Genomic DNA, 25,570 nt, shown 5'->3' on the forward strand with positions numbered 1-25,570 from the left:
GTGGCACCGTGAGAAAGAGACAGATTGAGAGACAGAGACAAACAGGGAACCAGGGACAGACAGAGTGAGTCAGACTGAGAGAGACAAAGACACAAACATACAAAACTCTCTGAAGAGAGAGAGAGAGGCAGAGACCGAACGACACAGATACATTTCACAATTTCATTTCATTATCGGTTCAGAGTGTCACATTGTTACAGAAAGTTGCTGATTCAACCGATGAAAATCCGGACTCATTGATCAGAATGGGAGCAAATCCGTGTTAAATTAAAGAGATACCATGAGTGGGGTACGAACCCACGCGGGGAAAACCATTGAATTTTAAGGCCAACGCCTCAACCACTCGGCTATTCTGGTCCTGTGAGAACCTGGATTCTGTCTCTGTGAGAATCTGGGCTTCAACCCCACCCCACATACAAACACATACACATCGGCTTTCAGTGAGCATTTACGAACATTTTTAGTAATATTGACACGGGGGCAATATCCAGATATTTTTGTTTTTGTATCCCCTCAAAACAATACTATTTAGATGATACTGCCACTCCATGTTCCACCCAAAGTATACCGCTTCTCAATTATCCGCATTAAATTGCACTGCCATGTCCCGGCCCATTTCACTCGTCTCTCTGATTCCTCTTCAATTCTGTTACTATCATGCTCACTATTGGCTACGTTGCCAGGTTTTGCTTCATCTTCGAACTTCGAGATGGAATCCCTATAACCAAGTCCAGGTCATTGTTATATAACAAGAACAACAATGGGAATTGAAATGGACCGTTTTAAGGAGAAACTTCCAATTAACCGGATTTTGGAATGGTATTTAATTCGGATTATTTATTGAGTGGGAGGAAGGAGGAAACTCAAGAGACGTCCATTCAATAGGATGGAATAGAGCCCAGATCATAGTGCGCTGAGTAGGGAGAAACTGCTTCCGCTGTTTGGCGATGGACTACTCCCCCAAAATTACCAGCTTTTCCTGGAAGAAAGATAAAATCACCAGCCTTTCCTGGAAGAAAGATAAAGAGCCGGTTAACCATCACCGAGTCAGAGGTGTGCAGTAGCACCATCTACTGCGAGGTTTGACGTGGTGTGTCGGTCTGGGCCATCGCAATGCCAGGTTAGTGATGTGGAATACAGGGCAAACTGTGATAAGATGAGAAGGTATGTTCAACTTGTACAGAAATTTGGTTAGACGACACTTAGAGTGCTGTGTACAGTTCTGGTCTCCATATTACACTTAGAATGATGTGTACAGTTCTGTTCTCCAGATCACACTTAGAGTACTGTGAAAAGTTCTGGTCTCCCTATCGCACTTAAAATACTGTGCACCGTTCTGGTCTCCCATATCACAATTAAAATACTGTGTATAATTCTGGTATCTCTATCATACTTAGAATATTATGCACAGTTCTGGTTTCCATATCACATTTAGAATACTGTATACAGTTCAGGTCTCCATATCATACCAAGAATATTGTTTACAGTTCTGGTCTCCTAATCACTCTTGGAATACTGTGTAACGTTCTGGTCTCCAGATCATACTAAGAATATTATGCACAGTTCCGATCTGCAGATTACACTGAGAAGACTGTGCACAGTTCTGCTCTCTGTAAATGCCAGGTTAGTGTTAGTCTGACAGCGAGGAACCTGTTAAAATATAAAGACACTTTGCATTTCTTAATGATTGATTTTGCAAGCAATGTCAATAATTTGTCTTCTCTTGAAGATCCTGAACGCGACATCATTCCTCCAACTGTTCTCCTCACGCTGAGTTCTACTGAACAAATCACGAGCAGCAGATATGCAAGCGCCGTGTGTTCAATCATCGATTTCCGGCCAAAGTCACTGACCGTGAATTGGCTGGAGAGTGGACAACTCCTGGATTCGGGCTCCGTCACCTCTCCCGTCTTTGAGGTGAACGGGAACTTCTCGGCGGCCAGTCGGCTGACAGTCCCCACCGAGGAATGGTTAACCGGCTCGGTCTACACCTGCCAGGTCACACATGAAGTGGTCACGCAAAGCCGTAACTTCACCAGATCTTAGGGTAAGAAGCACAATCCCGAGAGGTTACAGACCATTCTGAGCGCTGATCTCAGTCAGGACTTTTATTGAAATTAGTAAAAAGCACCGAACTATTCCTAATTTCCAATCATGCAGTTTGTGTATTCTTGTGATTACAAACTTGCCTTGAAACAGCGCCTTCAGCTACCTTAGTCTGAACCAAATCGCTTGCCAGCCAATGAATTAAGTTGTGAAATGTGGTCACAGTTGTAATGTACAACGTGCAGCAATCATTTAGTGCACAGCAATCTCCCACAAACAGCAGTGTGTTAATGACCAGATTATATTTTGCTTAGTGGTGTTTTTTGAGCTATAAATATTCCCAGGCCACGAAGGAAAAGTCCTCGGCTTTTCATTGAAATAGTTCCAGGGAATCATTTACGTCCACCTAAGAGGCCAGACGGATCCTCGGTTTAACACGTGATCCGAAAGACGGCACCTCGGATAGTGCACCACGCCCCCAGTACTGCACTGGGAGACTCAGCTTACATTTTGTGATCAAGTACCTGGAGTGGGACTTCAACTCACGATCTTCTGGTTCAGGATTCCTCATTGTTCAGGATTTAATAAACTCGCCAACGAAGCTTTCCCCCTGCTCTGATTTCAGGCAGTGAGTGACGTGCCCGTATTCTCAGGTTTATCCTGAGTTGGGTGATTATATACGGAGCGGCAGTCGGAGTCTGGAACCCTTTACTGCTAACTGTCCAGGAACCCACTGTTGGAATGGGCATCTACCCTATTCAGAGCACTGAGCCCAATTCTGGGCTCCGCACCTCAGGAAGGACATCCTGGTCATGGAGGCGGTAAAGTGCAGGTTTATCCGAATGATACCGGAGCTAATAAAATAAAATGATGAGGAGACGAGTAGAGAATATTAAGAGGTGATACAATTGAGGTGTTCAAGTAGATAAATACAATTGATCAAGTAGATATAGAACAATTATTTCCTTTGATGGAAAAGTCCAGAACAAATAGCAGAATCTTAAAATTAGAGCGAGATCGTGCGGAAGTGATGTCAGGAAGGATTTCTTCACAGGAAGTCTGGATTTCCCTCCCCAAAAGCTGCTGAAGCTTGGTTTCAATTGAAAACTGCGATTGATAGATTTTTGTTAGGCAAGATTATCAAGTGTTACAGAACTAAGGCGTGAATATGGTGTTGAGTGTAGATCAGCCCTGATCTAACTGGATTGCGGGCCAGGATGGATGGGCTGAATGGCCTCCTCCTGTTCCTATGTTGCTATTAATGCCCTGAGATCATATTTAACTCTGACTCTCTCTCACCAGACATGATAAATGTTCAGTAATGACAGAAATTAACAAACTACATCACATCATTACAAATGATGCCCCACCACAAAAGACCCTTTGGAACTCCATTCTCCCGACCTTGAACTTCTCCTCTGACGGGGGCTGTGACTGGTTCCTGCACATTTTCACCGCAATAAAGATCACAGCAAGTGACCAGAAACATAACTTTGTTTCCTGCTGTCCCATAAATCCTGAAATTAATTTGACACTTGTTTTGAACCAGAGTAATGCTGGTGTAGACCTCTAGACCTTCGGGCTATTTGGGTTACACTATTATAACCAGCGGAGATGCGTTTGGATGCAAGGATCTACAAATGGGTGTAAACATAGAAACATAGAAACATAGAAAATAGGTGCAGGAGTAGGCCATTCGGCCCTTCTAGCCTGCACCGCCATTCAATGAGTTCATGGCTGAACATTCAACCTCAGTACCCCATTTCTGCTTTCTCGCCATACCCCTTGATCCCCCTAGTAGTAAGGACCTCATCTAACTCCTTTTTGAATATATTTGGTGAATTGGCCTCAACAACTTTCTGTGGTAGAGAATTCCATAGGTTCACCACTCTCTGGGTGAAGAGGTTCCTCCGCATCTCGGTCCTAAATGGCTTACCCCTTATCCTTAGACTGTGACCTCTGGTTCTGGACTTCCCCAACTTTGGGAACATTCTTCCTGCATCTAAACTGTCTAACCCCGTCAGAATTTTAAATGTTTCTATGAGGTCCCCTCTCATTCTTCTGAACTCCAGTGAATACAAGCCCAATTGATCCAGTCTTTCTTGATAGGTCAGTCCCGCCATCCCGGGAATCAGTCTGGTGAACCTTCGCTGCACTCCCTCAATAGCAAGAATGTCCTTCCTCAGGTTAGGAGACCAAAACTGTACACAATACTCCAGGTGTGGCCTCACCAATGCCCTGTACAACTGTAGCAACACCTCCCTGCCCCTGTACTCAAATCCCCTTGCTATGAAGGCCAACATTCCATTTGCTTTCTTAACCGCCTGCTGCACCTGCATGCCAACCTTCAATGACTGATGTATCATGACACCCAGGTCTCTTGCACCTCCCCTTTTCCTAATCTGTCACCATTCAGATAATAGTCTGTCTCTCTGTTTTTACCACCAAAGTGGATAACCTCACATTTATCCACATTATACTTCATCTGCCATGCATTTGCCCACTCACCTAACCTATCCAAGTCGCTCTGCAGCCTCACAGCATCCTCCTCGCAGCTCACACTGGCACCCAACTTAGTGTCATCCGCAAATTTGGAGATACTACATTTAATCCCCTCATCTAAATCATTAGTGTACAGTGTAAACAGCTGGGGCCCCAGCACAGAACCTTGAGGTACCCCACTAGTCACTGCCTGCCATTCTGAAAAGTACCCATTTACTCCTACTTTTTGCTTCCTGTCTGACAACCAGTTCTCAATCCATGTCAGTACACTACCCCCAATCCCATGTACTCTAACTTTGCACATCAATCTCTTGTGTGGGACCTTGTCGAACGCCTTCTGAAAGTCCAAATATACCACATCAACTGGTTCTCCCTTATCCACTCTACCGGAAACATCCTCAAAAAATTCCAAAAGATTTGTCAAGCATGATTTCCCTTTCACAAATCCATGCTGACTTGGACCTATCATGTCACCTCTTTCCAAATGCACTGCTATGAAATTCCTTAATAATTGATTCCATCATTTTACCCACTACCGATGTCAGGCTGACCGGTCTATAATTCCCTGTTTTCTCTCTCCCTCCTTTTTTAAAAAGTGGGGGTTACATTGGCTACCCTCCACTCCATCGGAACTGATCCAGAGTCAATGGAATGTTGGAAAATGACTGTCAACGCATCCACTATTTCCAAGGCCACCTCCTTAAGTACTCTGGATGCTGTCCATCAGGTCCTGGGGATTTATCGGCCTTCAATCCCATCAATTTCCCCAACACAATTTCGCGGCTAATAAGGATTTCCCTCAGTTCCTCCTCCTTACTAGACCCCCCGACCCCTTTTATAATCGGAAGGTTGTTCGTGTTCTCCTTCGTGAATACCGAACCAAAGTACTTGTTCAATTGGTCCGCCATTTCTTTGTTCCCCGTTATGACTTCCCCTGATTCTGACTGCAGGGGACCTACGTTTGTCTTTACTAACCTTTTTCTCTTTACATATCTATAGAAACTTTTGCAATCCGTCTTAATGTTCCCTGCAAGCTTCTTCTCATACTCCATTTTCCCTGCCCTAATCAAACTCTTTGTCCTCCTCTGCTGAGGTCTAAATTTCTCCCAGTCCCCAGGTTCGCTGCTATTTCTGGCCAATTTGTATGCCACTTCCTTGGCTTTAATACTATCCCTGATTTCCCTTGATAGCCACGGTTGAGCCACCTTCCCTTTTTTACTTTTATGCCAGACAGGAATGTACAATTGTTGTAGTTCATCCATGCGATCTCTAAATGTCTGCCATTGCCCATCCACAGTCAACCCCTGAAGTATCATTCGCCAATCCATCCCAGCCAATTCACGCCTCATACCTTCAAAGTTAGCCTTCTTTAAGTTCTGGACCATGGTCTCTGAATTAACTGTTTCATTCTCCATCCTAATGCAGAATTCCACCATATTATGGTCACTCTTCCCCAAGGGGCCTCGCACAACGAGATTGCTAATTAATCCTCTCTCATTACATAACACCCAGTCGAAGATGGCCTCCCCCCTAGTTGGTTCCTCGACTTATTGGTCTAAAAAACCATCTCTTATGCACTCCAGAAAATCCTCCTCCACCGTATTGCTTCCAGTTTGGTTAGCCCAATCTATGTGTATATTAAAGTCACCCATTATAACTGCTGCACCTTTATTGCACGCACCCCTAATTTCCTGTTTGATGCCCTCCCCAACATCACTACTACTGTTTGGAGGTCTGTACACAACTCCCACTAACGTTTTTTGCCCTTTGGTGTTCTGCAGCTCTACCCATATAGATTCCACATCATCCAAGCTAATGTCCTTCCTAACTATTGCCTTAATCTCCTCCTTAACCAGCAATGCTACCCCACTTCCTTTTCCTTTTATTCTATCCTTCCTGAATGTTGAAGCAGCAAGGGATTTCAGGATGAGCGCTATTCAGTGCCTAACACAATAGCACCACAATGTATTCCCGTTTTACGCCGGTTATTTGCTTCACAGCCCATTACTGGAAATGTTACAGATCTCCCGGAATCGTTGCAAATACATTGTCCTTCCAATAACGCCGATGTTAAAGCAACAGCGTGAGGTTGATATCTCAAAAGTGATTTATCCCCCTTGAACGAGTTAAGGCTAAAAATTGGTGTCCGGATTCTGAAGATGCAGCTTTTCCTGACTTTCATTCCTGTTTTGCAGTGGATGTCCCATGCAGCGATTCAAAAATCACTCTTTGCCCACAGTCACTGGCACAGGACTTACTGGAGCGACGGTGACCTTAAACTGCGTCGTGTCTGATGCTCCTTATGGGCTCACCGTGTCCTGGACCTGAGAAAAGGAGGCTTTGAAATCAGAGATTAACGTCTAACACGGAGAGGATCCCAGCAGCGTAATCAGCAACTTAAACATCTCGACACAAGACTGGCTGAGTGGGGATAAGTTCTACTGCGTGGTGAGCCATCAGGATATACCGACTCCTATCAGAGATTCCATCCACAAGGAAAAGGGATAGCGGGGAGATTGTTGCAATAAGTCAGATACTGTGACTATTTCTGCTGCATGTGCAAGGGCCAATTCATTATTTAAAGTGTTTAATGGGCTACTCTGATCATTCAGTTTGGTAATTCCACGAACTCAGCACTCTGGGACCTGATGTTATGTATTTTAGGGGAAACTGGATAAGTCCATGAGCGAGAAAGGAATAGAAGGGTATGTTATTAGGATGAGATTAAGTGAGCTAGGAGGAGGCATGTGTGGAACATACACACCAGCATAGACCAGTTGGCCAAATCTCCTTGATCTGTGCAGTAAATTCAAGTCCAACCCTTCAAGATTTCAGAGAGAAAGATTATGTTCACTCTGCTGCGGGATGGTAAACCAGAGAGGCCCCAGAGGGGAAATAATAAAGCGTTAAATGTCAACGAAGAGCATATTTCTCTGACGTACAACCACGGGACATTGGCGAATGTAAACAGAGAAGGCGAGTTGGTGGTGGTCTCAAAGGCCACTCGGGAGCAGAGGAGGATTGGAATCCGAGTGAGGAGCTCTCGGATCGCGGGGGGTGGGTTAGGCAGGGACCCTGGATCCAGGAGGGAGGTGTAAGGGCAATAACCACCTGGGTGCAGCCGTCCCCGCATCGCTGTAACTGCTGCGATTTACACAGTGTGTCAAGCCGGACCAGCTACAGTTAAAAACCGAATGGAGGTTAAAATAGAGGATTCCAGCCTCCTATAAATATATTATTCAAATACAATATTACAACCAGGAGTGGTCGGGTTGATGTCGGGATGCCGATTTTTACCAATTTAATCACCCCCACACCCTCAATACACCTGCTTTATTAGATTAAAACTCCCACCATTGTCTCTGGAACTGTCCAGTTCATTTGCCTTTATTGTAACTGTTCTACAGCGAAAGATCCATGGGAACCGGCCGTGTCTGTCCTCCTGCCCTCGGCAGAAGAAGTCTCTGCTCAGAGGTTGGTCAGCCTCACCTGCTTAGTGAGAGGTTTCTCCACCCGAGAGATCTTCGTCAAATGGACCGTCAATGACAAGCCGGTGGTTCCGACAATTACAAGAACACCGAGGTGATGGCGGAGAATGGCAGCAGCTCCTTCTTCATGTACAGCCTGCTATCCATTGCAGCCAAGGAGTGGGCCCGCGGCGCCTCTTACTCCTGTGTGGTGGGACATGAAGCGATTTCCTTGAAAATCACCAACAGAACCATCAATAAATTCAGAGGTAAACCCTGTTTTGTGAACATTTCCCTTGCTCTGATGGACAACATCAATTCTTATCAATGAGAATCTCTCGATTGCCTTTCAGTTCTTAAGTAAAAAACAATAAAGGCCTTTTCTTCCAATCGTGAGTTACACACGCAGCCGCTCAATTAATTTTGTTTCCTATTTTAGCCAAGGGGCGGGCTGTTAATCTGAAGCAGAATATTTGTCGGACTTGTGGCCAAAGCTGGTACATTCAGCGCTCTCAGCTCATATACACCACAGGTTGGAGAGAAAGAGAAGATATTTAATGACAGGATACCTCAAAGTCATTTCAGCAACTTTCGTCCCACTGGGAGAATCTGCATAGTTCTATTTCCCGATAAACAAATGCTGTACATTTATATTTCGGTGCCCTTGTTTCTCGTGTTGTCCATCCCTTCAGATTTGGGGACAATTTATTTGGCAGCATCGCACACTCTGGGATCTGAAATGAGGTCCACACACGAACACGAACTGAATCTCCCATCGCCCCACCAGAGAGAGGTGAAATGGCAATTGTTATACCCCTGTACCTCCCACTACACCACCAGAGAGGTGAAAGCGCAATTCTGAACCAACTGTACCTCTCACTGCACCACCAGAGAGAGATGAAAGGGCAATTATTCACCCACTGTAAGCCCATTGCCATACCAAAGACTGGTGAAATGGCAATTCTGAACCCACTGTACTTCCCACTGCCCCACCAGAGTGAGGGGAAACGGCAATTGTTAATGCACTGTAACTTCACTCCGTCTCTGCAAGATTCGACAAGTTCCCTGGCAGGACAGACGCGCCAAAATTAGCGTCCTCGTGCAGGCCAACATCCCAGCATCGAAGCACTGACCACACTTGATCAGCTGCTCTGGGCAGGCCACATTGTCTGCATGCCAGACACGAGACTCCCAAAGCAAGCGCTCGACTCGGAACTCGCCCATGGCAAATGAGCCAAAGGTGGGCAGGGGAAACGTTATAAGGGACCACAAAAGCCTCCCTGATAAAGTGCGACATCCCCACTGACGCTTGAGAGTCCCTGGCCAAAGACCGCCCTAAATGGAGGAAGTACATCCGGGAGGGCGCTGAGCCCCTCGTGTCTCGTCGCCGAGAGCATTCAGACATCAAGCGCAGGCAGTGGAAGGAACGTGCGGCAAACGTGTAAAATCTTCCCCTTCCCGCAACCACGGTCTTTCCCACCTGCGACAGAGACTGTGGTTCCCTATTGGACTGTACAGCCACGTAAGAAATCAGGCGAAGAGTGGAAGCAAGTCTTCCTTGATTGCGAGGGACTGCCTTTGATGATGTAAACCCTCTCCCCCACCAGAGAGAGGGGAAAGGGCAATTGTTAACTTACTGTCCCGCCCACAACCCCAGCATAGTGAGGGGAATCTGCAATTGTTAACCCAATGTATCCGACTTCCACACAAGCGAGAGGGCAAAGGGCAATTGTTAAATCATTGTACCCCTCAATGTCACCAGAGAGAGATGCCCATCGATTCATTTGTTGCATTCCGTCAGCTGATGTCACATTGTGTCTCACACTGAACACATTTACACAGAGCGAGGAAGAATGCGTGGAAACGTTAGTAGTGTATGTTTTTGTGGAAGTTCACACTTACACATAAACACAACACGGATTTACAAATAAACACACAGCGACTTACAAATAAACACACACATTGACACACTGACACAAGATATTACGCATACCCAGAATATAATACACACCGTCATTGTCAGAACCACAGCACCATTAATATGACAGCAAAAATAAACACACCCTTAAATAAAACAGAAGCACTAACACACACACACACACACACAAACACACACACTTTCACTTGCATAAACACATATTCAACACAAATTAACTAACGCATAACACACACACACATTTACATGCGAACACACACAGTTACACATAAATGCACACATTGTTACCCATAAACATACACAACACGTACACATAACCATACACAAACACATTAAAACACGCACATGAACGTACTTACAAAGAATAGACATATTTAAACATAACCACAAACAATTCCATATATACACATAAAGGCTTACATGTAAACATACACAAACTTACAAAAATACACAAACACTTACACAAAAATATAAATATATGGAATGACACATTAAAACATTCAAACTTACATATCAACATACATCAACACACAAACACAGACAACAGCAAAAGAAGAGATCGTCATACACACAAACACAAACACTAAAGTGCAAAAAATACGTCAGGTAACAGACGAATATAGAATTAAAATAAATTCTTTGAACAGACAGTCTGCAACGATTGTATTAAATAAATCATTTCTGATACCATAATATCTAACATTCCTATATTCTGGTCCTGAACGCAAACTGAATCAAAGTTCTTAGTTGGAAACTCATGCAAATTAATTATGTTCAGAACCTTGACTACCACAAATTAATCCAGATTATAACTCACATCTGATGTCTTACCCTGTCCCTTTGACAGTCTCCGAATAATTAGCTATCTGAAGCTATTGTTAAATTAATCGATATCATTCAGTATAGTTCCCCCGATATTACATCATACTATTCCCGAATGGTAAATCCTATGAAATTGATGCAAAATCAATTAGCCTGTGACATTGAAGGAAAACTGTCATATTTTCCAAAACCGACTATAGAAGGATCATAAAGAAGGAACGACTGTGGAATTAGGAACACAGATAGATTACTTAGCGTGATTAACTTAACACAGGGCATACATTGAACATTAAAATAGAGAACAATCTAACACCTTAAAAAAAGAAAATAGAATACGTAATAATAAGATGAGATCTTGGGTTAACAAACGATCTGAATATATTTCCTCCCCTACATCCCGTAGATTCCTCAGACCACATCTGGAGTGAAGAGTATGAGGACGAGAGCAGCAACATCTGGACAACCGCTTCCACATTCATCATCTTGATCTTCCTGAGCATTTCCTACAGCGCTGCCATCACTCTGGTGAAGGTGAGAAGATTCAATGCACTCAGTTCGAGTTGATTGAAGAGGTTTGACAAATCTCTAAATGTTTCATTGATAACAACCCTGAAATTAATGCCCCAAACCACTAAAACGCTGCTTCAAACTTTTATCCCTCTTTTACAGGTCAAGTGATTGACTGAATTTCGGCCGCCGGGGATTTTTCTCCTCTGGTTGTTCACATCACTGTGTCTTGAAAATAAATTATGTCCTCTTGGTGATTCCCGGAGTAAATTGCCTTCAATTTTTTCATTTCTCTGTTTGAAATGTGTGAGATAACCGTGGCTATAATGTAAATGTATCTCAGAGTCATACAATTGTTTGAATATCTCATGTGTACATAAGTCACTTTTATCATTCATGATTCACAATTATTCACTTCCCTTGGTGTTGAACATCTGTTTCTCTCCCTGATGTCTGTTAGAGTTGTACAAATAGCTGGCAGCTCAGACCGACTGTGTTCTGGTCTTAATGTGACGCTCATTTGTTGTATTCAATTTGTGTGAACTTTTGAAAACCTTCTCTGTGAATTGCTCTCTGTGAAATTGTTAATAAAACTGCAATGACAAATGGAATAATTTGGACTTTGCTGAACTCTTTACTCCAAGGCTCCTTCACACTGTTCTATTTCCCTATCACACGTTGTTTTATTTCCATGAAATTTATTCTTCCCGCGTCCTATCCTGATGTGTTTGAATCCAAGTCCCTTCGGTTAAGGAGCCACTGCGCCACCTAGTATCCCATCAGAGTGACGGCACATTTTCCCCTGCCTTGTTACATCATGCACCAGAGGCGGAATGACTGCACAGTGACCAGGTGGTCTCCTCTAATATTATGGCCTTTCACGTGCCAGGTTATATTAAAGAGCAGGCCTCTGATGCACCATAGTCCGATACAGTATAGTATGTGTCAGAGCAAATCTCCCTCTACACTGTCCTAACAAACACTCTCAGGGCAGGTACAACACAGGTTAGATAAAGAATAAAGCTCCCTCTGCACTGTCCCATCAAAAACTCCCAGGGCAGGTGCAGTACGGGTTAGATACAGAGAACAGCTCCATCTACACTTGCACACCACACCCTCCCAGGGCAGGTACAGCACGGGTTAAATATAGAATAAATCTCCCTCTACACCGTCCCATCAAACACACCCAGGTCAGGAGCAGCACGGGTTAAATACAGATTAAAGCTCACTCTATACTGTCCCATCAAACACTTCCAGACACACTAGAGAGCACAAACTCTTGGAATGATTCCCAAAGACTGGGGCCTAACTGACACACAGACACGCGCTCCAATGTTACTGTTATACACATATAGAAAGCCAAGAAAGAGACGACAGGTGGAGAGATTATCTTTGACAGAGAGGAGATGAGGGTTCACGCGGCATCTGCAGGTACATTTGGAGCTTTGTGCCCGTTGGGCACCTACATACAAAATGTGTGATGCACGGGCAATATCAATTTCTGATGTAAAATCATTGTCGTTTTGTTCTACCCAAATATATGATTGACATCCTCCTCTCTGGGAGGGCATTCGTAGAATGTAAGTTTCGTTTACGATTCAACTATTTACAGGTCACCTGAATGCATATGGTCCATACGGACAGAAATGCGTAGGGTTATCACTGCCAACCGTTCTCCATTATGAGGAACATACATAAAAACATAAAAATATAAGAAATTGGAACAGGAGTAGGCCATACTGCACCTCGAGCCTGCTCTGCCATTCAATAATATCATGGCGGTTATGATAATGGACTGAGCTCCACTTTCCTGCCTGCTCCCCATAGCCCCTTATCGTTTAAAACACTGTCTATTTCTATCTTAAGGTTATTCAATGTCCCAGATTCCACGGCTCTCTGAGGCAGCGAAGTCCAGACATTTACAACGCTCTTAGAGAGGAAATTTCTCCTCATCTCTGTTTTAATTGGGCGGCCCCATATTTTAAGATCATGCCCTCCAGTTCTAATCTCCCCCATCAGTGCAAACATCCTCTCTGCATCCACCTTGTCAAGCCCCCTCATAATCTGATACATTTCGATAAGATCACTTCTCATTCTTCTGAATTCCAATGAGTCGAGGCCCAAACTACTCAACCTTTCCTCATAAGTCAACCCCCTCATCTCCGGAATCATCCGAGTGAACCTTCTCTGAACTGCCTCCAAAGCAAGTATATCCTTTCATAAATATGTAAACCAAAACCGCACACAGTTCCAGGTGTGGCCTCCCCAATATCCTGTATAACTGTAGCAAGACTTCCCTGCTTTTATACTCCATTCTCTTCACAATAATGGCCAAGATGCCAATGGCCTTCCTGATCATTCGCTGTACCTGCATATCATCCTTTTGTGCTTCATGCACAAGTACCCTCAGGTCCCGCTGAACTGCGGCACTTTGCAATCTTTTTCCATTTAAATAATAACTGTCTCTTTGATTTTTTTCTGCCAAAGTGCATGATCTCACGTTAAACACGACCCGCTGTCACCTCTTCCCCGGACTGCCTTTCTGTCTGCTCTGCACTATTCCCTCTGATACCATCTCGCTTAACTCACTGAACATCACCCACAGATTTGTTCTCACTGCTCTGCTCCATTCCTTCTGATACCATCTCCCTGAACTCACTGAACATCTTCCTAGGGATCCTGCCTCCCTGCTCTGCTTCATTCCCTTTGATACCATCTCGCTGAACTCACTGAACATCACCCTGAGGATTCTGTCTTCCTGCTCTGCGCCATTCCTTCTGATACTATCAACGTGAAATCAGTGAACAACTCCTACGGATACGGCAGTAACCTTCGAAGAAACAGCCAATCACTGTGCTATGATGTATGCGAGGGATTATGGCGTCATCCACGGAATCCAGGTACGCAACTCAGTTGAAGTTATTACCAGGGACAAACATATTTCCTGATGTTTGATTTCTGATTTAAGCAAATTGGAAAAGGAGCCTGAGGTGAAAAGGGCCGAATTTATTGATGCAGTTATGATCAGGAATATACTACGTGAAAGAGTGGGGAAACGAATTAATATTAACTTTCAAAAGGGAATTAGTTAAATATCTAAAGTGAGAAAATTGCAGGGCTTTAGGAAAAGAGTGGGACTAATACGATAGCTCTTTCAAAGTGCCAGCACAGGCTTAATATTCTGATTCTAGATTCGAGGCGATGCCAGCGAATGTTGTCATTCTGTTCTCACAATTAACTTTAGCTGCAACCAGTTGGCTTCTGCTTCGTGCATGTCGCTAAGATACTCAACCTGCCCAATTGATTGGCTCTGCAGGACATTGCCACGAGTATCAAGAAATCAGTTTATTGTGAGCCCTTCATACAGGAGACTCTCCTTTGGGTCCATCTCAGTGTGTGTCGGCTCACAGGAACCAATGTGGCAGGATCTGCCCGCCGTTATATACGACTTCAGCAGTCGGAGCCAAGATCTACAAAGTAGCGGGAGGTTCTGTATGAGGGTTGAACTGAGTTCCATCACTGTGAGTGCCAGGGCACGTTAATAAATTGCAGGTCCAGTCATCTGCAGCCCAGAGATGGTTAAACCGGTAAACTTAGTCACAATTTAGAGATCTGCAGAGAAACGTATCTGGCAAAATATATTACCTTCATAATAGCCGATGTATTTCACCAGAATAATCTCGATCGCAGGTAGGTTGTGGTAAGTGTTCCCTGTGCTGGTTTAAATTGTGCTAATTAAGAAGGACATTAAATGATGATCTAAATAAGCTTTACAGGTAAAATCCAATGGAGTTCGGTAATGCAGCCTCAATATGAGATGACGGTATATGAAGGAGAAAAAACCTGAAGTAAATGCACTTACAATACCAGTTCCGAAGATCCAGATCGTTACTGGTACGCCTGCACCCGATCCCGACAACGCAGTTTACCTTATACCGCAATAACACCAGAGAAATTGGTGCCGATTTTGCAAGAGGAAAATTCGGTGCTCGTCATTTAAATGTATATTAATTTTTCCTTTGTCAATTCAGAAAATGAATACAGCGCCGTTTATTTCTGTTGACTGAGAATCACGGTGCTTCAAACTGCTCGACTATGTAAAAAATTCTAGGGAAGCCACAGACCAAACCAAGAAGATATCTGTCATCGAGCGATTCAGTAAAGCAATATCTGTAATTGAGGGAACTTTTAAAACAACATGTTTAATTTGTTTTCATATCAGGGATGTGGGGATTTTGTGGAGGGACTGGAGAAGCTGGCATTGATCTCATTAAAACAGAGAAAGTTAAGAAGAGATTTAACAGAGTTGTTCAAAATTATGAAGAGTTTTGAGAGATTAAATTAGGGAAACTCTTTCCACGAGCAGAAGGGTCGGTAACCAAAGGACAAAGATTTAAGGTAATTGGGAAAGGAACCACAGATGACACGAGGAAACATTATTTTACCCAGCGAGTTGCTTTGATCCGCAATGCAGAGCCTGAAAGGGTGGAGGAAGCAGAGTCAGTAGCAACGTTCAAAATCGAATTGTGTAAACACTTGAACGAATAAACGAACATTTCTATGGCGGAATGCAAAGGTGTGGGACTAATTGAATAGCTCTTGCAAAGAGGAGGCACAGGCACAAAGGTCGTAACGGCGTCCTTAGGTGTTGTATCATTCTACGTACGGGACCGTTGTCCCACAGCAATGCTCCAATTCCCGTTGAATCATGCTGCAAGTCTCTTTACTGCAACTCATTAGAAGAAGCGTATTCGTGTCGACCAAAACACAGCGGGGTTAATGGAAGGAGTAGATTGGAGAAGGTTCTTTCACAGAGCGAGCACAGACATGATTGGTCAGACGGCCTCCTTCAATGCTGTATTATTGTGTGATTCTATAAGTCAAGCACCATCCGGAATTTTCATTTATCCATGTTACTTTATTGTCCATGGGTTGAAATACTGGAACTTCCTACGTGACATCACATTCACCACATGGACTGCAGCGGTGCAAGGAGAAAGCCCACCAACACTTTTTCAAGGGCAGCCAGTAATGCACAATAAATTCCGGCCTTGCCATCTACGCCCATATCTTGAGAATAAATACAAACATCTAAGAGAAACAGCGGGTATAGAAGGACAATTACAAAGTAAAACATTTCTTGATTTCTGTCATTTTTCCTTTCCTTTACTAATATCTTATTTTTTTCTCTTACGCTTCTTGTTCTTTCTCCATTTCAATCTTTCTCTCCTCTCTCACACTTTCTCTTGTTCACTCTATTTACTGATTCCAATTCCTTCTTTTGCAATGTTCATAACGTTGAATGGTTAAATTGCATCCCCGAATATTTTCTTATTTTGAACAAGTGAGGTGCAGTTGGGAGGGAGGCTTGAATTACCATTGAGAAATACTACCCAGAGAAATGCTCCTCCAAAATCTGTATATCTCCTCCTTCATTGTTACTGAGTGGTATTCTGAGTGATGCGCCAAATTCACATGATAGGGAGTAGAGTAAGTACATCGTGGCGATTCGTCAATCCTATTCAAACGCTGTTACCCAATTAAAGAATTTGGTGCCTTTTACCAGGAAAAGAATTGCATGCAATGCTTCTTTACTTTCTGTTATACCTCCCTGCCAAACAGTTGCTCACTTTACTGAGTATAGCAGCTTGTAATGGGAAATAGAATTTAAATTTTAAGGTGTTGTTGGTGACGTTGTAATAGCGCCCATATCGTACCATCATATCATTATATTGTGGCTGGTGCAGGATCATAGAATCATAGAATGGGTTACAGCATAAATGGACACATTTCGGCCTGTGGAGCCCCTGTCCGCACTCTGCAAGAGCACCTCAGCTATTCCCACACCCTACCTTTTCCTCATTGCCCTGCATTTTTCCCCTTTAGGTAGCTATCCAACATCCTTTTGAAAACTACGATTGAACTTGCCACCACCATCCTTTCAGGCAGTGCTTTCCAGATCATAACCACTCGCTGCATAAAAAAGTTATTCCTCAAGTCGCCTTTGGTTCTTTTGCCAGTCCACTTAAATCTGTGTCCTCTTGTTCTCGAACCTTCCGCCAATGGGAAGAGTTTCGCCCTGTCTTTTCTGTCCCGAACCCTCATGATTTTGAACAGCTCTATCAAATGTCCTCTCAAGGTTCACTGCACCAGAGAACAACTCCAGCTTCTCCAGTCTATGCACGTAAATGAAATCCCTCATCTCTGTAACCATTGTTCTAATTTTTCTGCACTCTCTCGAAGGCCTTCACATCCTTCCTAAAGTGTGATGCACAGCATTGGATACAACATCCAGTTGAGCACGAACCAGTGTTTTATAGAGGATTATCTTAACTTCCATGCTTTGGTACGCTATGCCTCTATTTATGAAGCCCAGGATGGCGATTGTTGTTTTAACTGCTTTCTCAACCTGCCACTCTTAACGATTTGTGAACGTGTATCCCAGGTCTCTCTGTTCATGCACGCCCTTTAGGATTGTACCCTTTAATTTATACTGCTTCTCCTCGTTCTTCCTACCAAAATGTTACACTTCACACTTTTCTGCATTGTGTTTCATCTGCCACGGGTCCGCTAATTCCGCCAGCCTGCGGTCCCCTTTTGAAGTCTATCACTGTCCGCGTCAATGTTCAGCATCCTTCTAAGTTTTGTGTCGTCTGTAAATTTTGCAATTGAGACAAGTACACCCAAGTCCAATTCATTAATATATATCAAGAAAAGCAACGTTCCTGATAAAGACTCCTGGGTAACACTGATATCAGTCAGAAACACATTCCATTCATCACTAATCCCTCTTTCCTGTCATTCAGCTAATTTGGTACCCATGCTGCAATTTTCCCTCTTACTCTATGGGCTTCTACTTTGCAGGCAAACGTATTAGCTGGCACTTCGACTTTTTGGAAGTTCATGTATACCACATCAACCGCATTGCCCTCAACTACTCTCTCTGTTACCAACGTAAAAAAACTCAATCAAGTTATTTAAACACAATTTACCTTTAACAACTGCATACTGGCGTCCTTTAATTAATCCATACTTGTCCAAGTGACTGTAAATTTTGTCTCTATTTTTTGCAGGATCACAGAGACTGCTGCCATGATCCACCACTCGCAATAGTCCTGAGAGTTATGGATCAAGGATATTCAGAGCGGTCTCTACAGGATAACAACTGGTTGTCACAAAGTCGCATAATCCTGACTCTAAGAAGGAAAGAAAGAAAGTACTGGATTTATATAGCACCTTTTACAACGAGTGGATGTCTCAAAGCGCTTTACAGCCAGTGAAATACTTTTTGAAAGTGTAGTCACTGTTGTAATGCAGTGAGCCGATGGTGATTCATGAGAGCACGATAGAATTGAAAAGTATCTGTTAGCATTGGTTTGATAATACTACTCTGAGGATCAAACCGCCGGCAGTACTGAAATAAGGCCCTCTGATTAAAATATAATCTTAATTACACGCAAATCAGTTGTACGATTTCTCACACATGGATGTCAAGATGTACGATATCGCGCATGTGGATGTCGAGATGTTCAATTTCTCAGACTTGGATGTCGAGATGGGCCATGTTATTGGGGCTGATGGAGCTGGACAAAGCTGGTTCAGAACTGACAGGACAGGATGGCCCACTGGGTGTGATGTAATGCAGAATTAACACGAAAATACATTTTTATAATTTGATTAATTTTATAATGAGATTCATTGGATATTTCAGCGCATCCATTAACTCCTCTCTGAATTTACTCTGGATCACTGAATAAATACACGTGTTTGTGCAGGAACTCAAAAGCTGAAGACTATTTCCGGTTTCTTGGAGAATACATTTTGGGTCTTTGAAATTGGAACCTGAGAAATAATTATTCTTTGTAATTCGGACATACAAGAAATTTACAACGTACACTGTCCATAATAGGATGAAACTGCCCGAGATGGTAAAGTGTAAAACGATTAATTTTCTCCGGCTCTCCAACTCTGGGTCGCTTTGATTCTCTCCATTGCTGTGGGCCCGGAGCCTTCTGCGGGCTCTGCTCGTCGCTAGAATATGTCTAACGGTCAGAGCATTGAGCAGCAATATCAGGAGAAAGGGGAGTCATGGCGTTAAAATTCTGTCAAGCCAGTCATATACTATCCATAGAGGAGAACGATAAAATATTACTTTGATGTTACATAACCATGGGACATTGTCAGTTATGAACATAGGTTCATAAGTGAGATAAGAAGTGATGTTTTTTTAAACAGCCAGGGCACCGACCATGACTATAATCAGAGTCGCACTTTTCTCAGTGCAATATTTTGTTTTCAGTTTCTGGCATCATATCGCCACAAATCGATCGAAGGTGAAAGCGACCGTTAACCAGATGGAACTATCCGTGGCTACATAAATTAGGATAGATGTTATAGTACAGCCTGGAGTAGTGGACAGCAGACTAAATTGAAAATAAATTCCACTGATCCGGTTTAATATCACAGCGGTGATAATGACCAGGAGATCTGCCACTGCCATGGACAGCAGGTACCAAGTGATACATCTGGAAAGACCGCACTTATCCTCGGGACAGGATCACAATTATCACCACATTAGCTGCAGGAAATAGACAGAAAAGAAAACAGTAACATTAAGTATCACTCCTCCTTGATGTTTATTTATTTTGATCATATTTCAGCCTCGCGATGGGAATGATTCAGTGACCTGTCGGCAGAGATTGATCTGTTAAGATTTGAATAATGTTTGAGGAAGGGAAGCAGGAACAGCGAAAGTGAAGGAGCGTGGGCGGACCAAAGCAAAGAATGAGGAGCAGGACAGTGAGAACAGGCCAAGGAGTTTTAGCTGCAACTTCGTGACTACAACCGTTTATCGTTCACTGATTGCCATCCATTTAATGACTCAGAATATCCCTTCAATAATTGCATGGCTAAAATCACACGTCAATCATGCAATCATTCAATCAGTTCAGAAATTCATAGAAGCTTACAGCACGGAAGGAGGCCATTTAAGGCCCTCGACCAACAAGAAGCTTTCCAGCTTAATCACACGTTCCAGCTCTAGGTCTGTAATCCTGCAGGTTACGGCACCTATGGTGCATATCCAAGTACTTTTTAAATGTGGTGAGGGGTTCTGCCTCTACCATCCTTTAGGCAGTGAGTTCCAGAACACTCTGCATGAAGAAATTCCCCTCAAATCCCCTTCAAAACTTTTAATTATTTTAAATTGATGTATCCTGGTTGTTGATCCCTCTGCTAATGGCAATAGACCCTTTCTATCCACTATATCTAGTCCCGTCACAACTTTATACACATCAATGAAGTTTCCCCTCTGTTCCAAGAAAAACAAATCCAGCCTATCCAATCTGTCCTCGTGGCTAATATTCCCCACTACCGGCAACATGCTCGTAAATCTCCAGTTCAATCATCTCCTTCCTGCAATGCGGTGACCAGGACTGCACACAATACTTCAGCTGTGGCCTAACCAGTGTTTTATACAGTTGACGCATAAGCCCCCCCCTGCTCTTGAATTTTATGCCGCGGCTAATAAATGCAAGCTTTAATTATGCCTTATTAATCACCTTATCTACCTGTCCTGCTAACTTCAGGGATCTGTGGACATGCACTCCAACGTCTCTTTGTCCCTTGACACTTCTCAGTGAACCATTTAATGTGTATTCCCTTTCCTTGTCAACCTTCCCCAAATGCATTACCTCACAAACCTCTGGATTAATTCAATTTGCCACTGTTCTGCCCACCTGACCCGTTGATAGACATTTTCCTGCTGTCTGCACCTTTATTCTTCATTATCAACCACACAGTTGATTTTAGTATCGTTTCAACGCAATAGTCAGAAATAGATGCATTTTAAATACCCTTTACACGCATCATTTCTGGACATTTGTCCGTCGACAGCATTTGTGAACCTGTGTTTGATCACCAGAATTAACTGTACTGATAAAAAGTGGCGGGAAATACATATCAAGACACACATTATTGTCGCATCGGTTCACTTCAGATTTTTTCATCAGTCATACGATTCTTACTTTTTAAAAATAAAGACTTTTGGACTTGAACAGAGATTATTAGCTGAAGGCAGTGCGAATATAGATCTGGGACAGGAAGTCACGCTGATGCAGAATAATGTTGTAATAAATTTTGCTTTGGACACCCGGGGAACTTTACAATTCCAATAAAATGTCACACTGAACAGGGATACAGAAGACACATACTCTGACTCAGGGAGATTTGAAATGAGACCAGAAAACCTGGAAGGTCAAGCAACATCTGTGGAGAGAGAAAATGAGTTAATGTATCAGATCAGTGATCTTTCATCAGAACACAATGAACAAAGCGGCTGTGAAGCAAAATCTCGAAACACAAAATGCCAAATCGGGTAAAGATGCAGATCATCAGCAGAAACCGTGATATCCTTAACAACCAATGACTTGCTGTAATACCTTACCTGGAACACCGACAGCAGCGAGAAGCGGATAGTAAATGGCAAGTATTGGACTGTTTCCAGGGGCGTGCATTCTCTGTGAGAAACGAATTGCTGGAGACAGTAGCTCCAATATGAGTTGTGGCTCATTCTAATGATCCCTTAGTTATACCGAATGTTAATCCCTAGTGAGCCAATCAGATTATGCAATTTTATTGTGAGCTACGGTCATTGAAACAAACAAATTAAGGCAGCCATTTTCGAGTTCACCTTTTCTACATTACAATAACTTCCAATGAATATTGCACCATGTGGCAGGGGAAAAAAGACTTCCATATCTTTCTAAGGAAAATATAATGTAAATCTCCATCTGGACATTCGAAGATGGCATAAAACCATACACAGCATAGAGGTCCGAGTTCAATTCCTGGTGTTTTCTTTTGAACTATGGGGCACAGTCTCAGGATAAGGGGAAGCCCATTTAGGATCGAGATGAGGAGGAATTACTTCACTCAGAGGGTTGTGAATCTTTTGAATTCTCAGCCTCATCGGGCTGTGGATCCCGAATCTCTGAATATATTCAAGACTGAGGTAGATAGATTTTTGGAGTCTATGGGGAATCTGGGGATATGAAGATTATGCAGGAAAGTGGAGTTGAGTTCGATGATCAATCATGAATTTATTGAATGGCAGAGCAGGCTCGAGAGGCATAGGGCCTACTCCTGCTCCTATTTCTAATGGTTTGTTATGTTCCTTAATCAGACCCAAATTATCTCAATGGGAGAAAGCAGTTGTGCGATCTAATGATAACTTTTGTCGCCCATCCTGCAATAAAGCAGTCATAGTGTAGTAGGTGGTGCTATCTTTGGACAGAGCACCCCTTGTTCTGCAGCAAACCGTCATACGGCAGAAGGGGTGCGAAAATTATAAAGCACATCCCTCATCATCCGATAAATCAATAATCGGGATGGTACAACTAGACAGACAAATAAGATGTAAACAGAAACGTGTTTTATCAATTAAAACATGCAATACTCAAATAAACAGGGTTGAATACAGGAAACAGCTAAAGAAAATGATGGCTGCTATCACATCATCAAACACTAATGGACTAATGGTTTGTAGACAACTGTGGCAGTAATGGGATCAGCATTTTTCTTTACGTGGTGAATCAGAGACTTATCAAAGATTGTATTGGGCCACTGAAGGGTGTTCAAGGGCAGGTTTCAAAGGAATCACTAAGAATGGTGGAAATATTACATTTGTACTTTGCATCAGTCTTCACCCTTGAAAATGATTCTCGAATATTAGAATTTAATTCAACTAGTTTTGTTAGCAGCATTACCAAAGATAAAAACGTTAGGGTAAAAATAATTAAGAACTTGAAAATAGACAGAGCAGCCGCGCTGGATGATATCCACCTGATGGTCCTCTGGGAGATAGGACATGAGCTGTGAGAGCTGCTGGCCTGTATTTATAATAGCTCACTGCTCTCTTGAATGGTTCCTACAGATTGGATGGAGACTAATGCAGACCCCATTTTTGAAATAGGTGACAAGACAGACTCGGGCAACTATAGGCCCATCAGTTTAACATCAGTAATATGTAAGATGCTTGAAGCAAACATAAGGGATTTAAGAATACTTGGATAGGGAGGGACATTTTAGGCATACCAATATGACTTCATAAAAAAGAGGTAGTATCTCACAAATCTAATTGTATTTTTTGAAACAGTTACGAAGTTTGTGGATCAGGGAAGCCCAGTAGACATTGCCCACTCAGATTTCCCAAAACATTTTGAAAAATACCGCACAAAAGGCTTTTGTATAAGATCGGAGCCTCTGGTATACGTTGAAATATATTGAGTTGGATTCAGAACTGGCTGGCAGGAAACAGTCAAAAAGTAATAATTGATGGATTTGAATCTGATTGTAGACTAGTCACCCGTGGTGTCCCGCAGGGGTCAGTGTTGGGTATATTGTGTTTTACTATTTTTAATAATGATCTAGATTTTGGGATTTCGCGCAAAACTTTTAAATTTGCAGATGATACCAAGATCTGAGTGAGATTTTGAATTATAGCAGATGCTCGACTGCTTCAGGCAGATCTTAATGTGCTGGTAGATTATGCTCAAGGCTGGAAAATTATGTACAACTTAGATAAGTGCATATTTATGCATGTAGTTAGGGCAAATGTTCACATTCTTACACCCTCCAGGGAAAGGTATTAAAGTTGGCGCAGATAGAAATGGAATTGCGCATTCTAGTACATACATCCTTAAAGTTACATGAGCAATGCCGTGCAGTGATAGTTACAGCAAATAAGGCATCGGGGTGTATCCAAATGACTTTTGATTATAATAGGACGTATACTGTTATGTCCTTGAACAAGGCCTTAATCAGACCGAGCTTTGAATACTGTGTCCAGTTTTGTCCTCCTCACATGATAGGTGATATTGACACACTGAAAAGGAGAACAAGAGGGTCACGAGGCTATTTCCAAGTATAAAGCATTTTAATTACCAATATAGGTTGAATGAGTTGGTACTCAATTCCTTAGATCAGCGTAGACTTAGGGGGGATCTGATTGAGGTTTATATAATAATGAAGGAAATAGAAGGTTTTCCAACCGATAGTTAATTTCAATTAAATAGGTTAGGTTGGACCAGGTATCACACATTTAAGTTGTATAGGACTAGATCTAGGTTAGATGTCAGGAGGTGGATCTTTTCCCAGAAGATAGTAGACCATTGTACAATCTGTCGTTTCATGTAATGAATGCAGACTCACTGAATTCCTCAAGTGAAAGCAGGATTTGTTTCTGGCTGCGGTAGAGATCACATGTTATAGAAGGGAGGTACTGCAGGGAATTCAAGGCCAGAGTAATCAACTGGACTAGTTTCGATCATCTAGATGGATCAGAGAAGAATTTGCCAAATTTCTTCCCCCAAATTGGCCTGGGTTTTTAATCAGACTTTTGCTACTTCCAGGAGATCACATGGTTTCGGGCGGCGTGGGACAGGCTCAATGGACCAGATGGTCTTAACCTTTCCATCATTGCAAGTATGCTCGTATCTTTGTTTGTAGAGTGTCCGTTCTCTTGCAGTAAATCTGTCATATGGCAGTGGGCGTTGCTAAATGTATACAGAGCGTCGTTTGTCTTGCGGCAAATCAGTCAGAGGGAGGCAGGGGGCGCAACAATTATTAAAGAACATACTATTCCATGCGTTAAAAAATTAAGAAAGCAGTAGGGGGCGCTACAATTATAAACGAATAAAGATATTGAAAAAGAGATAAATTCCTAGATCTAGAGATGGATAGATAGATAGATAGATAGATAGATAGATAGATAGATAGACAGATAGATAGATAGATAGATTGATTGATTGATTGATTGATTGATTGATAGATTGATTGATAGAGTGATAGAAAGAGAGAGGGATAATCTGCCAGCTAGGCAGATAGAAAGATAGACAGACAGCCAAATAGATTGATAGTTACATAGATCGACTGATACATACATCGATAGATAGACAGACATACCGACAGACAGACTGATAGACAGGCTGACAGACTGACTAACAGATAGATAGTTAGACAGATAGACAAAGAGGGCTAGAAGAATCTATAGATAAATAGACAGACTGAAAGATAGATATTGATAGGGCACACAGATAGCTCGGTAGATAGGTAAATATCATGTTGAAAGCAACATATTAATGAAAGGAATGTCCTTGAAGAGAAAATGAGCGCTGTTTGCAGTTCGAGTTGTGTGTGTGGAAAAGTTACAATTTCAAAATCAAGTTATGGAAATCTCATTTTGTACTGACATGTAATGCACTGCATGGTGGGACTGGTGACCAGAGTCTGC

The 25,570-nt window shown here is 42.6% G+C and overlaps 2 pseudogenes; one reads left to right on the forward strand and one right to left on the reverse strand.

The window, feature by feature from the left end:
• The first annotated feature begins 947 nt into the window (after positions 1–947).
• On the forward strand, positions 948–18,560 carry LOC139235575 (Ig heavy chain C region-like; annotated as a pseudogene).
• Positions 18,561–18,946: 386 nt separating this feature from the next.
• Positions 18,947–21,794, reverse strand: LOC139235576 (probable G-protein coupled receptor 139; annotated as a pseudogene).
• Positions 21,795–25,570: the final 3,776 nt, after the last annotated feature.

Source organism: Pristiophorus japonicus, chromosome 23 (assembly GCF_044704955.1).
Source record: "Pristiophorus japonicus isolate sPriJap1 chromosome 23, sPriJap1.hap1, whole genome shotgun sequence".
NCBI lineage: Eukaryota > Metazoa > Chordata > Chondrichthyes > Pristiophoridae > Pristiophorus > Pristiophorus japonicus.